General features: G+C 34.5%; 1 protein-coding gene across 1 annotated transcript in view; it reads right to left on the bottom strand.

Moving 5' to 3' along the window:
- The window catches only part of LOC106883739 (protein unc-93 homolog A), a 54,705-nt gene extending 42,464 nt beyond the window's left edge, over positions 1-12,241 (bottom strand). The window contains exon 1 of the mRNA XM_014934854.2: positions 11,428-12,241. The gene's annotated coding sequence lies outside the window, so the exon portion shown is untranslated. The remainder of the gene's footprint in view (positions 1-11,427) is intronic.
- Positions 12,242-12,734: the final 493 nt, after the last annotated feature.

The raw sequence follows: 12,734 nt of genomic DNA, 5'->3' as shown, positions 1-12,734 counted from the left end.
ATACAGGGTGGATGGAAAGTAACTAAGCATTAGAAATTACTTATAGAATTTTTAGTATCACTGAAGTCATGACAAAAACATTTTTTTAAACAGACAACACTAATGGAGATTTCTTATTGTCTTATTTCTTATTTTCCAGATGTCTGGTCACTTGATTGTTCAGGAGTGAGCTAAGATAGCAGCATGCTATGAAGTGTGGAATTCCATTGTTTTGGTTCAGAGATAGTGGCGTGCATGGAAAGGTAAGCATGCAACACTATGTCCAGAGACAATAAACAGTTGTCATGCAAAGCTGATGACCATGGGCTCTGTGAATGATGCAAGAAGTGGCCGTCCAACCACATCCCGATCAGCGGAGACTGTGGCAACAGTGCAGGAAATGTTTAATTGCAGCCTGTAAAAATCAGCATGTCAAGTAGTTTGTGAATGTGGACTAACAAGATACACAATACATACAGTGTTGCATAAAGAATTGAATTTTCTTCTGTGGAAACCCCATTACATGCAGGTGCAAAAGCCTGAAGACTGTGACTGCAGAAGTCCAGATCTCACTACATGTGATTTTTACCTGTGGGGTTACATTAAAGAGGATGTGTACAAGACAAAACCTCAAGCACTGGAGGACTTGGAGACATGGATTCAGGAGGTTCTCGATGATATCCCAGACGACGTCCTTCAGAAGGTTATTCATTCCATCCCTGGTGCTTATGTTGAAATATGAAGATTTACTTTCATTTTCCCATACAATAAAGAACATGTATCATTTGTTTCAATAAATTTGTAGCAGGAATATGGATTTTATTACCAATTTTTAATGCCTTTTCACCCACCCTGTGTGTGTGTGTATGTGTATATATATACTCTTTTACTTGTTTCAGTCATTTGACTGTGGCCATGCTGGAGCACCGCCTTTAGTCGAGCAAATCGACCCAGGACTTATTCTTTGTAAGCCTAGTACTTATTCTATTGGTCTCTTTTTGCCGAACCGCTAAGTTACAGGGATGTAAACACACCGCCATCGGTTGTCAAGCGATGGTGGGGGGGACAAACACAGACACACATACATATACATATATACGGCGGGCGTCTTTTAGTTTCCATCTACCAAATCCACTCACAAGGCTTTGGTTGGCCTGAGGCTATAGTAGAAGACACTTGCCCAAAGGTGCTACGCAGTGGGACTGAACCCGGAACCATGTGGTTGGTAAGCAAACTACTTACCACACAGCCACTCCTGCGCCTATATATATATATTATCATTATTATTAGGAATTGTTCATTAACCTGTTGATATACAACAAAAAAACTACTTACAGTGGGATCTTATACATGAAGTGGAATGAAAATTATTAATAATATTGATTTGAGTGGGAGCTCATGTTTTGACCTTAATAGCTTATTCAACTAGAATACATGCATACATATATAGACTTACTATATGTATGTATGTATGAAGGCAAGAATGATTGTATGTATGTATGTATGTATGTATGTATGCATGTATGCATGCGTACATCATACGCACACACACGTGCACACATATAGGTACTGAAATTACATATATTCTTTCATTATGATCGTTTCAAAAATAAATATTTCAGATGCATCATGAATATAAATGATTATGTAATATTACTTCACATTATATTTGATCTATGCTCATCTCATCAGATAATCAAAGGTCAAAAAGGAATATATATATATATATATATATATATATATTTAAAAAATATAGGCTACAAACATTGTAAATGTTGTTTTTAAGAACAAAAATTTGTAAAGAATCTACTTCTTGTTACTCTAACAAAGACACACAACAAAATACTACTTAAAATAGTCTATAATTTTCTACACTTATTCATCATGAGATTTTTTATTCACCATTTATATATCTGCATATGTGATTTTTTGTGTATTTTTATGTGAGTGGGTGTGGATGTAATGATTACTTATTTGTTGCTTGTTCATATTTTCATTTGCTTATGCTTCAATGCATGGATTACATCATCAGTATGTAAGCATACATGAAATTATTACTGAATATAGAATAATTATAACTGTTCTTGATATAGGCATAAGGCATGAAATGAAACTTGAGGTAGGAGGTTAGACAATAATATTGGTTTCAAAATTTGGCACAAGACCAGCAATTTCTGGGGAGGGGGCAAATCTGTTATACTAACCCCAACTGGTACCTGTTTATTGACCTTCTGAAGGATGAAAGGCAAAGTCAACCATGGCAGAATTTGAACTCAGAACACAAAGACAGACAAAATACAGCTAAGCATTTTGCCCAGCATGCTAACATTTCTGTCAGCTTATCGCCTTAATATCAGCCCCAGTTCTTGATTGGTATATTTTTTATCAACACCAGAGAAATGAAACACTGCCGCTTTAGTAATAATAATAACTGCTTCTAATTTAGAAACAAGGCCAGCAATTTTGAGGAGTGGGTTTAGTCAATTACATTGACCTCATAACTTGAATGGTACTTTATTTTATTGATCCTCCGGTGAATGGCAAAATTGACTTTGGCAGGATTTGAGCTCAAAATGTTAAGAGAAAAGACTGATTTAAGACAAGGTCCAGTCTTTGTTGTGGTTTGTATGCCGAAAGGACCCTGAGAGCTGTGCCAGAAGAGTGTAAGCTTCAGGTGTGGGCCTCCCATACTGGACAGATCAATGGATAGATGCCAGGTTAATATGGATTACCAGAGGTAAAAATGGGTTTGTGTAGAGCTGACAGTCCTACCTAGAGAAAAAAACAGTAACAGAAACATCAATAACAATTCAAAACCAACAAAACTGGGGAGAGGAAGGCCTTCCTTCAGGGAAAAGACAATCCAGAGTCCAGGACAGTGGAGAAAAGTTGTCAATGATCTATACCCCAAAGTGAACAAAGGGCTTAAGTAAGTAATTCTGGTCCAATAGTAATGTTGCAACAAGTTGCAGTGACAGTTGTTTGAAATACCCTAGAATATTACTAGTATCTATTTTACTGGACTCTCAGAAAGATAAAATAATCAAAAACAAGTTTCATGTAAACAAAACTAAATCTAGTCTGGTGATCTGTTGTCTCAATCATCTCCAGTTACAATAAAATTGATTTCTTTGATGAATTGTCATAGATTATTGAATTTACCTCATTATATAACTGGTGCATATTTCATTGACATCAGGTGGGCAAAAATCAAAATTGACACTAATGTAATTTAAACTCAGTATATATTGGTTTCAAATTTTGGTACAAGGTCAGCAATTTCAGGGGAGGGTGTAAGTCAGTTACATTGACCCCATGTTCAGCTGGTACTTATTTTATCAACTCCGACAGGATGAAAGGCAAAATTAACCTCGGTATGATAATGATTCTGCCAGCTAACCACCTTATAACTCAGTATATAGTGAAAGAAACTAAGCACTATAGATTGCTCTGTTTGTCAATTTATAAGCCTCACAATGCTCACAAAGATGATGATGATGAGGATGATGATGATTAGGGTGGGAGAGGTCAAGTAGAGTGTGTAGTTTATAAAGGATGGTTTGCAAGTAAGGACTTGTTGCCAAAACACTGACTTTGATGTAAGTGTTTGCTGCCAGGAATAAAATATAAGGTAAAAAACGACCAAATAACTGACACTCTAAGCTAAGAATAGAATGAGTATATTTAGGAACGAAACATAACTTATTTAGTTGACAATGAAAGATTGTTAGTCAGGAAAACAATTATTCCATTTGCTTTCTATTCTTTTTCTTTTAATTCTATTCTCCATTTTCCCCTTTTCTGCCTGTTTCTCCTTCTCCTCCTCGTCATTATGATCATTTCACCATAACAACAATGTTTTCTTGCCTTGGCATAAAGCCAGTAACTGGTGAGGGGGCACTGCACGACTTGGACACAGCATGGTTAAGAAGTTCGCTTCACAATCACAAGGTCCAAGGTTCAATCCTACAGCATGGCATTCTTGGGTAGGTGTCTCTCAGCATGGCCTTGAGTCAACCCAAACAAATAGAAAGAAACTGTGTGGAAGCTCATCAGATTATGTTGGTAATTTAAAGATCAAGCTTTGTCATACATTGTGCCATGAGAATTATGTTGAAGATACAGTTGCCTGTGTTCAGTCATTTACAGCCTAACTCAATAAACAAACAGCTCCGTTGATCATACAGTTAAATATTCATCATTGAAACCAATGAAGATCCATTACTACATGATCAACAGTTATATTATTGTCACTGGAAGGATAAAAGGCCAAGTCAATATAATTGAGATTTGAACTGTAATTTAAATTTGCAAAGCATTTTTATCAGGTACTCTGTTGATTTAGCCATCCTCTCCTTGATAATGGTTTGTGATTTAGCAGTTTTAAGGGGAAGGGTTAGTTGATACTTTCTACCCTAGCACTTGACTGGTACTTAATTTTATTGACCTGAAAGGATGAAAGGCAAAGTTGACCTCAGCAGGATTTGAACCTAAGATATAAAGTACTGAGAAAAATATTGCAAGGTATGTTGTCTTAACAATAAAAATTAATGAGACAATAAATAGATAACAATAACAATAATGATACAAGAAACAAATATAGTACAGAACAACAATATTGCTACATTAGAGAATTTATACAATGTGGTGAGAGGGGTAGCCATTTAATTGTTTCCTTAACAGATCAAAGGCAAATACTATCTACTTTTTGATACCAAGCTACAGTTACTACATTCACTCTCAACCACTTTTCATAAAATATACTGAGAAGAAGCATCTCTCACCTTACCATTGCCTTCCTCATCAACTGGTACTTAAAGAAGCTGGTGAGAGCTTGGCATGAAAGGAAAAATCCTGTCTTCAAAGCTTTTAACTGCATCCAGTTAAATTCCTGTGCCTAAGCTACTGAGTACAGGAAGACTATTCACCCATCATTGCCAAAAGAAGGTGGTAAATTGATTTCTATAACAAAAACTTGGCTGAAAGCCAGATCTATTCCACTCATGAACACAGAAGGAGTGCATTGTAAGACTGTTTCATGGCCTTCAGCTCATCTCAAAACAGGTTCTAATGCTGGAACTTCTGTACCTGTAGAATTATTTTGAACACATACTGCCATACTCCTACTCTATTGTGTAGCATCACCAGGTCAAAGATTTTTGGAAATTGTTCCTTAATTCCCAAACATAACATTTTCTAGATAAGATTACACAAACTTTCTTTGTCAACATCTAGAATTCCTCACATACTTATTGTCATACACTTCACTAACCCTCTGTAGAATGTAATGGCTGACATTCTACCAACTTCATTGTTAAATTAAATACTTTCTAACATAAGAACAAAACCACAAATTTTGGGATTATGTATAGTTGATTATATTAGTTCCAGTGTTTTGCTGATACTTTATTTTATCATCAGCAGAAGGATGAAAGATAAAGTTCACTTTTCTGAGGTTTGAACCCAGAATCTAAAGGGATATAAATAAATACTGTAAAGCATTTTGCTTGTTGCACTACCAACCTGGTCATTTCCCCAGCTGAGATTAAAACTTCTACTGAATTAGTTGTGTAAGGGTCCTTACCTATTTGCTAAGGCTAACAAGGGCTCCTCTACATGATTTCATCATCTTATAGAAATAGCAGCCATAGAAATAGCAGCCATAGAAATAACTATACTTTTAATAACTAAATGTTTAATATAACAAAGCAAGATATTTTATAATATATATTTTAATGTCTAAATAATATGTTCACAAATGTAATGAATTCAAAATTCTGCAATTCTCATTTTGATAATTGAAGAAAGCTGAAACAAAGAAAGACGTAGAATTTTTTGTGGTTCATAGTTTTTAGTTGAAATAACCCCATGGTTAAATTTGTTTCTGATCCTTCTATGATTGATGAAATAAATATAACATAATGAAATGAGTAGGGACTGATTCAAAACCAACATTGACCCTTACATAAATAAAAATGTCCTGTTTCTGAGAAAAGAAATACATGACTTAAAAGTAAACTTTACAAATATATACAAATATATTTTTAAGCTTGTCAAACACTTTTAATGTGTTTATCATTTCCAAACCCAGCCCTACCTAAAAAAAAGGACATACAAGACAACATAGTGCCCGATATAAGAAAAGATGGAAAATCATAAATAGAATATATTTAATCATAGGTTTACCCTATCAGGGCAAAACCATGACTAAATAACAACAGTACACTAATCATTCACTTAACACCTGGAAATGTGATTGCTGTTTCTTTCAATGACTTACTGAGGACTTCTGCCTGTAGGTGTGTCGACAAGTGTTTATGCAAAATGTTTTTGTTGCACTCTCTTTGACTTCATATCACATCACCAGTGACTCCTAGCTTACACAATTTCTCAGGAGTGGTTTATACAACATTATGGAATATAATAATACTTTTCAAATGGACTATCATGTAATCCTAATATCCTCTTGGCATACATTTTGGGAATAACTTAAATATGAAGGTGATGAATTGGCAGAGTATTAGAACATTGGGTGACATGCTTTGTAGTATTTATTCTGAATTTTTTTTAATTTCTGAGTACAATTTTACCTGAGATTAAGGATAATATCCTCCTTATTTATAATCAATCTCAGAGGCCCTGGAAAGGGTCATGGATACTGCTTTAGTTCCTGACTAAATAGTACATAAAATGGATCCAAGGAAACTAGTGAAGTTCTATTTTGACAAATACAACATGTTCAAACAGTAATAAGATAAATGTTGTAAGGGAGAAGAGTAGTCTAATGTTTCAGGTAAATATTAGTAAAGTCTGTTTAAGTTGCAGGAATAATATACTAAGTGTAGTGCAAGTAATATCACAGAGGAAGGGACTAACAAGATGAACATATTGACTACTGTTCCCAACCACTCCATTAATACTTGTTATCTCAGCTCCATCTTCACTCTTATTTTTCAGTTATAATAAGGAAGTTGCCATCAATTGTTAGAGTGGTTTACACCATAGCTATGAGAATGTGATGATGTTTCCTAACTACTACTGCTAGTGTAAAGGTATTTGAGTCACCATCACCATTATGGTGATGGTATTGGACAATCAGTTCAAATGACTTGGATACAAACTGAATGTGGGTATTTTGACATGATGTAAAATAGCATTCACTTATTCGTAAGTCAGTTCACCTGACAGAAATATGTCTTAGATCATCTAGGAATATTATCTATGATAAATGGGTATTCTGTCTAGTAGAATGTCTATTTCTTAACAAATTAATACCAACAAACTAGAACAGCCATTATGAAATCCACTGGACTCTTAGGAACATTTGTTCTTACAAGGAATTACAATAAAACAGATGTTATACTTATCAAGACATCTAATGGTAAATAACTATACTTTTAATAACTATATGTTTAATATAACAAAGCAAAATATTTTATAATATATATTTTAATGTCTAAATAATATGTTCACAAATGTAATGAATTCAAAATTCTGCAATTCTCATTTTGATAATTGAAGAAAGCTGAAACAAAGAAAGACGTAGAATTTTTTGTGGTTCATAGTTTTTAGTTGAAATAACCCCATGGTTAAATTTGTTTCTGATCCTTCTATGATTGATGAAATAAATATAACATAATGAAATGAGTAGGGACTGATTCACAGCCAACATTGACCCCTACATAAATAAAAATGTCCTGTTTCTGAGAAAAGAAATACATGACTTAAAAGTAAACTTTACAAATATATACAAATATATTTTTAAGCTTGTCAAACACTTTTAATGTGTTTATCATTTCCAAACCCAGCCCTACCGAAAAACCACTGATTCTGCACTTACTGAATTATCCTAGCCACTGTGTAATGATGGTCACCCACCCACTAAGGCACATCAAGCCAGTTTGTAACTGAACAGTTTGTAACTGGACAGAGCCATGCTAGTTTTACACTAATTCTCCTCTAATAGCAAATGTGCTTCACCCCTGAACCATCTGAAATCTCATAGGGTAAAAACAACTGTAGGCGTGTTATTTCACATATTTCACACAACTAAAACCTATAAACTAAAGTAGTTCACATACAGACAATAATCAAAGTTACCTAGTGTTACTCACAAGCAACTGCACTGGGGTAGTACAGGTGCAGAAACTACACCACTATTATAAACTCACCCGTTGCTACCAAACAAGAAGCTTTAACCCAATGCTACAACTCCTGAAAGACAATCATCTGAAAAGCGTAAAATACTTCTGTGCATCTCACAAATTTGGAAAGCTTTTCTGCTTCCCAAATTACAGCCTGTCCTTCTGGTACCTTTCCAAAGAATTATTGCCACCTTTGCAGAATCCTTCTCTCAGGGCTTTTTAGAGGGGAGTTCAATTGGACATTAGACTGAGGGTCCAGTACAGTCAAAGAAGGGCCAATGACTATCTGCTAAGCCGAACTTGAGAAAAAAGAAATCCCATAGCTCCACTAAATTTTGAGGATTGTTCTTCCAGTGCCTTAAGTAAACCTGTTCTGGTAGAACAAATTTCACTTGGAGATCCTGCTCCAACAAGCCTCTTTTCAATCAGAATAAGTCAATATGCAGCACCTCTGTAGAAGAAGCTTCTATATTTGTAGCCCACTTTGCCTCTAGCTTCACAGCACACACTCAACAAAATTCTACCAAATCTTTGCTTTTGAATTCCATCAATCTCACAACATACACATATGTGCCAAATACAAAAACACTTCTGGTCACTTAAAACCAACAAGGCTAACAGTATTGTCTTCAAATATTGCATCCCAGAGCTAGTTCTCACTCTTGTCAAACTCTTCAATATTTCTCTCCCTTATCTTGGGAAACATGTCATAGTGTAGGGTAGCAACAGCTGATCCTGCCAACTATCACTCTATCTTGCACTATCTCACTGATAATAAATATAAAAAAAGTCATTATTAATTCCCTTCTTAGTGCCTCCCCTATGTCATCTATGTTGCCTTACTCTTGAAAATTTCTGCCATCTTTGTCCATATCCATGAGTACCAAACAACTCTCATCAAAAGAGGAGAAGGAAGCTTCCTGTCAGATTACAACATTGCAGATTGTGTAATGATGGAGATATCTCTGATCCACACTCTATGAAACCTTTGCATACCATAAGTTTCACTTATGTCTACTCTTCTTTAATCTTATGACCACAGGGATTGTCTACACAACACTTGTCAAACTAGCACTCCATGAACCATGATCCAAAAAACAATCTACAATGTGGACATGGCAATTTTGTCTTGTTCAACGCACACACACACACACACACACACACACACACACACACACACACACACTGTTCATTTTTTTTTTTTTAATCACTAACCCATCTTAAATAGTCTTGGACAACTAGTAACTAAAGCCCTCAAAATTACTACAAATGCTAGCCTTCGTAATCCCGGAAAATATCTCCTGGCAATTTCGTAATCATATAAGAACAAAACTGAGTCCCCAAAATTAAGTTCCCTACAGTTGCCGAATCTCTACAAAGCTCAAGTGAGGCCCACGATGAAATACTGCATCACATCTGGGATGGTGATGTTGTTACACACACACACAATGATTTCTCACTGTACCTTCTACAAGAGCCTCTGCTTCTCGGAACTTGTGAGCAGTGTATCGCTTCCAGTATCTCCTCCTTTCAGTACCCGTACCATTCCCTGCTCTCCGTGTCTGTCATTAACCATTAATTCCAATTCTTTCTCCTCAGAAATACAGTCATCTGGGATTCTCAACAAGAATAGAGACATACTTATATTTTACTTTTTACATTTTATGTAAATGTTATTTCAAGATAGGTTATCTCAGTTTTTCAGTCTTTGTAAAATATATATTTTAACCACTGTCAAATCTTTTCTAAACAAACTACATTAGGTAAAAATGCTAACTTAAGTAATTTACCCATTATTAGCAGTTATCGTTATTATTAGAGTAATACCTTAGTATAGGCGACCCCTTCAGAATGAAGGATTGCTCTTTCAACAATTCTAATAGTGTTTTTTTTTTTTCTTCACAAACATCTAAATGACCAGAAGTAACAGATTCAACCTTGTTATGATCAACAAGTCAAGGTTAAAAAGCAAGCCTAAGAATAAAGCAAAAACTAAAGGAATAAGTTCAAAACATTATTGCTGGCAACTTGAGCCTTTTACTTCAGAAGATATTACTCCAAAGTGTCAAAAGAAGAGAATTTTAAATAAATTGTTGTTTTTTTTTTATTATTTTTACTATTAAAAATGCCAAAATTGTGTACTGAAGGTGTTTATTTAACATAATACGATAAATAATAATTTGTTTTTAGCTTCTAAGAGATCTGAAAAAAATCTTCGTCAAATCAGTCAAAAATATAAATAACGAAGAACTTGTTCCTAATCATCTCACCACTAATTACAAGCGTATTGATTGAAGTTAAATGATGCAATGATGAAATACTAAACTGCACCAGCATCTTCGTCTGACCACAACAAGTGAAAATCACACCATCGACCCAAACAAAATCCATGCATGTTTCAACTGGACACGGAAAGAATTTTTTTAATGTTTTCAAACAGTAATTACTTTACATCGTAAAGAACGTTTAAAAATATTCCTGAAAAACAGATAACAGCAAAAAAAAAAGGTGGGGGATTGTTACTGTTACTGAATAATATTTAAAACTCCAATAAACCCTGCCCCGTTAAGTCTGTTTAGTGTCACAACGACTTTATGAGCTTCGTTACACAGAACTAAAGGGTGTGTACAGATATACACAAATCAAATATTAAAGGTAACCTGTTCAAAATGTACCGCAGATGTTAAAGGGTCTCACATTATAGATTTGCGGCTAGGGGTTAACTCGCTAAATCATTGATGAAGAAGCTCTGTACTGAGTAATTTGATAAGTAGTTTCCGCTGCGACGATAGCGTAAAACGGAATTACGTAAATAACTGAATATTGAGACAGTCAATTAAATAAATGATGGTGGATGTCAGGGGAGTTCTTAAAATATTTGGTGCAAACTAAAAGTTACAGAAGAGAAAGATCCGAATAAGATGATAGAATTCACTCAGTCAAGTGTATATACATGATTCAGTAGAACATGCTAAGTGCGATATTGTTTACCTCGACATAAGACAATCGCTGTTAATTGAAAAATCATGTCATTCAACAATTGTCACTTTAAAGGTGTCAACTTAGCACCCTTTTTTCTTGGCAATATCATTTAAGGTGCCAACATACACATTTCACCCTTAGATACAACTTAACATCTCTCGCAAATCCACCTAGAAATTTCCTTGGTGATTAAAATAAACATTATTATTATCATTACTGCCACTGTCAGTCGAACAGATCCCGAATGCAAATATACAGTGAATGAATGAAACAAGTTACAATGACTTGTCTCTAAAGAAAAAAGTAAATCGTTTGTTCTTACCTTCAAGTAAACATAGCAGTAAACAATTGTAGCATCTATGAAAACTGAACAGTTCAATCGAGTATTTTCATTCGAGGTAATTGATGAATGAAATGAAGTTGCTAAAACCTGAATATTGATTTATTTGCTGCTTGGAAAATAAACGTTCTTAAAAACAATTATATTTCCTTCGATTGTAAGCCGACCATCGAAATTTTGACCTTAATGTAAACAGAGGAAAAACATCAAAGCAGCCGGAAATGTACGTTGTTATCATTAATATAGGGTACAAGCACCTTTTCTCCGTTGGTTATGGATGCTGCTGGTCTCCTGCCACCAGCTTTCGGTTACGTTCTCTTCCTAATCCCCCACCCAGCAATTCCTTTTGTCTTCTCTCTCCAACATTAGAAATATTGTAAGTCACGTGAATTGTTAAGATTAGCTGTTTAAAGACATCTGTATTATTTCTTATTGTAATTGCTTTACTAATGTTACTAATTAGCTCTGTTTTCTCTGTTGCGAAACAAAGCAATGCCGCATATCTATAATTTCTAGTTAAGGTGAAATGGTTTTCGATCGATCACTACTGTAAGTACAAATTCGGTTAATAATACTGCGTCGTTCGAAACCGTTATACAAAATTACAGCTACTGCATGTGTTTCAGGTTTTTTCAGACTGATTCACATTTATCGTTATTTATAAACATTTTATTCAATAAGTTTTTGTATGAAAAAGATCTACAGGTATGAATAGGAATCTGGCAAGATAACAAATTACTAACGCAGACTTGTGTAACCTGTATTTTGATAACAAGTGTTGCACTATCCACAAATATGCATGTTCAAAACTAATGTTTCAACGGAAAACTAATTACTTACTATTACCAACCTAGTGGTGCTGAACCACCTGTTCTGTCACGTAATTCTTGGTAAATAAATAAATAAAACATAAAGGAAATTTCTATAACTTTTTAATTTTTAAAAATTCTTTGAATCAAAATGAATCTCTTTATATCAGCTATTTTACTATTCCAGTCTCTCTATTAGTTTAATTCATTGTAGAAGCCATTTATTAAAACATGTCAGTTAATATAGTTTTTTCAAGTTTTATTTTTTTAAAGTTAACAGAAATATTTATTTACATGAAAGGAAATTACCGGAGAACTTTTTTCTAATTTTTCCAAATCTTTCTGCTAAAACTGCATTGAAATCATTAGTGGGGAAGAAAGAGAGAGAGAGAGAAAACAATGCAGCACCAAGCACTTTAACTGGTAGCGCACACCACAAGGTTCAACAGAACCTACTGAAGCAAGCAAGTACGCTCGCAA

This window comes from Octopus bimaculoides, chromosome 1 (genome assembly GCF_001194135.2).
Source record: "Octopus bimaculoides isolate UCB-OBI-ISO-001 chromosome 1, ASM119413v2, whole genome shotgun sequence".
In the NCBI taxonomy this organism is placed as follows: Eukaryota; Metazoa; Mollusca; class Cephalopoda; order Octopoda; family Octopodidae; genus Octopus; species Octopus bimaculoides.
This window is presented reverse-complemented; position numbering and strand designations above follow the sequence as displayed.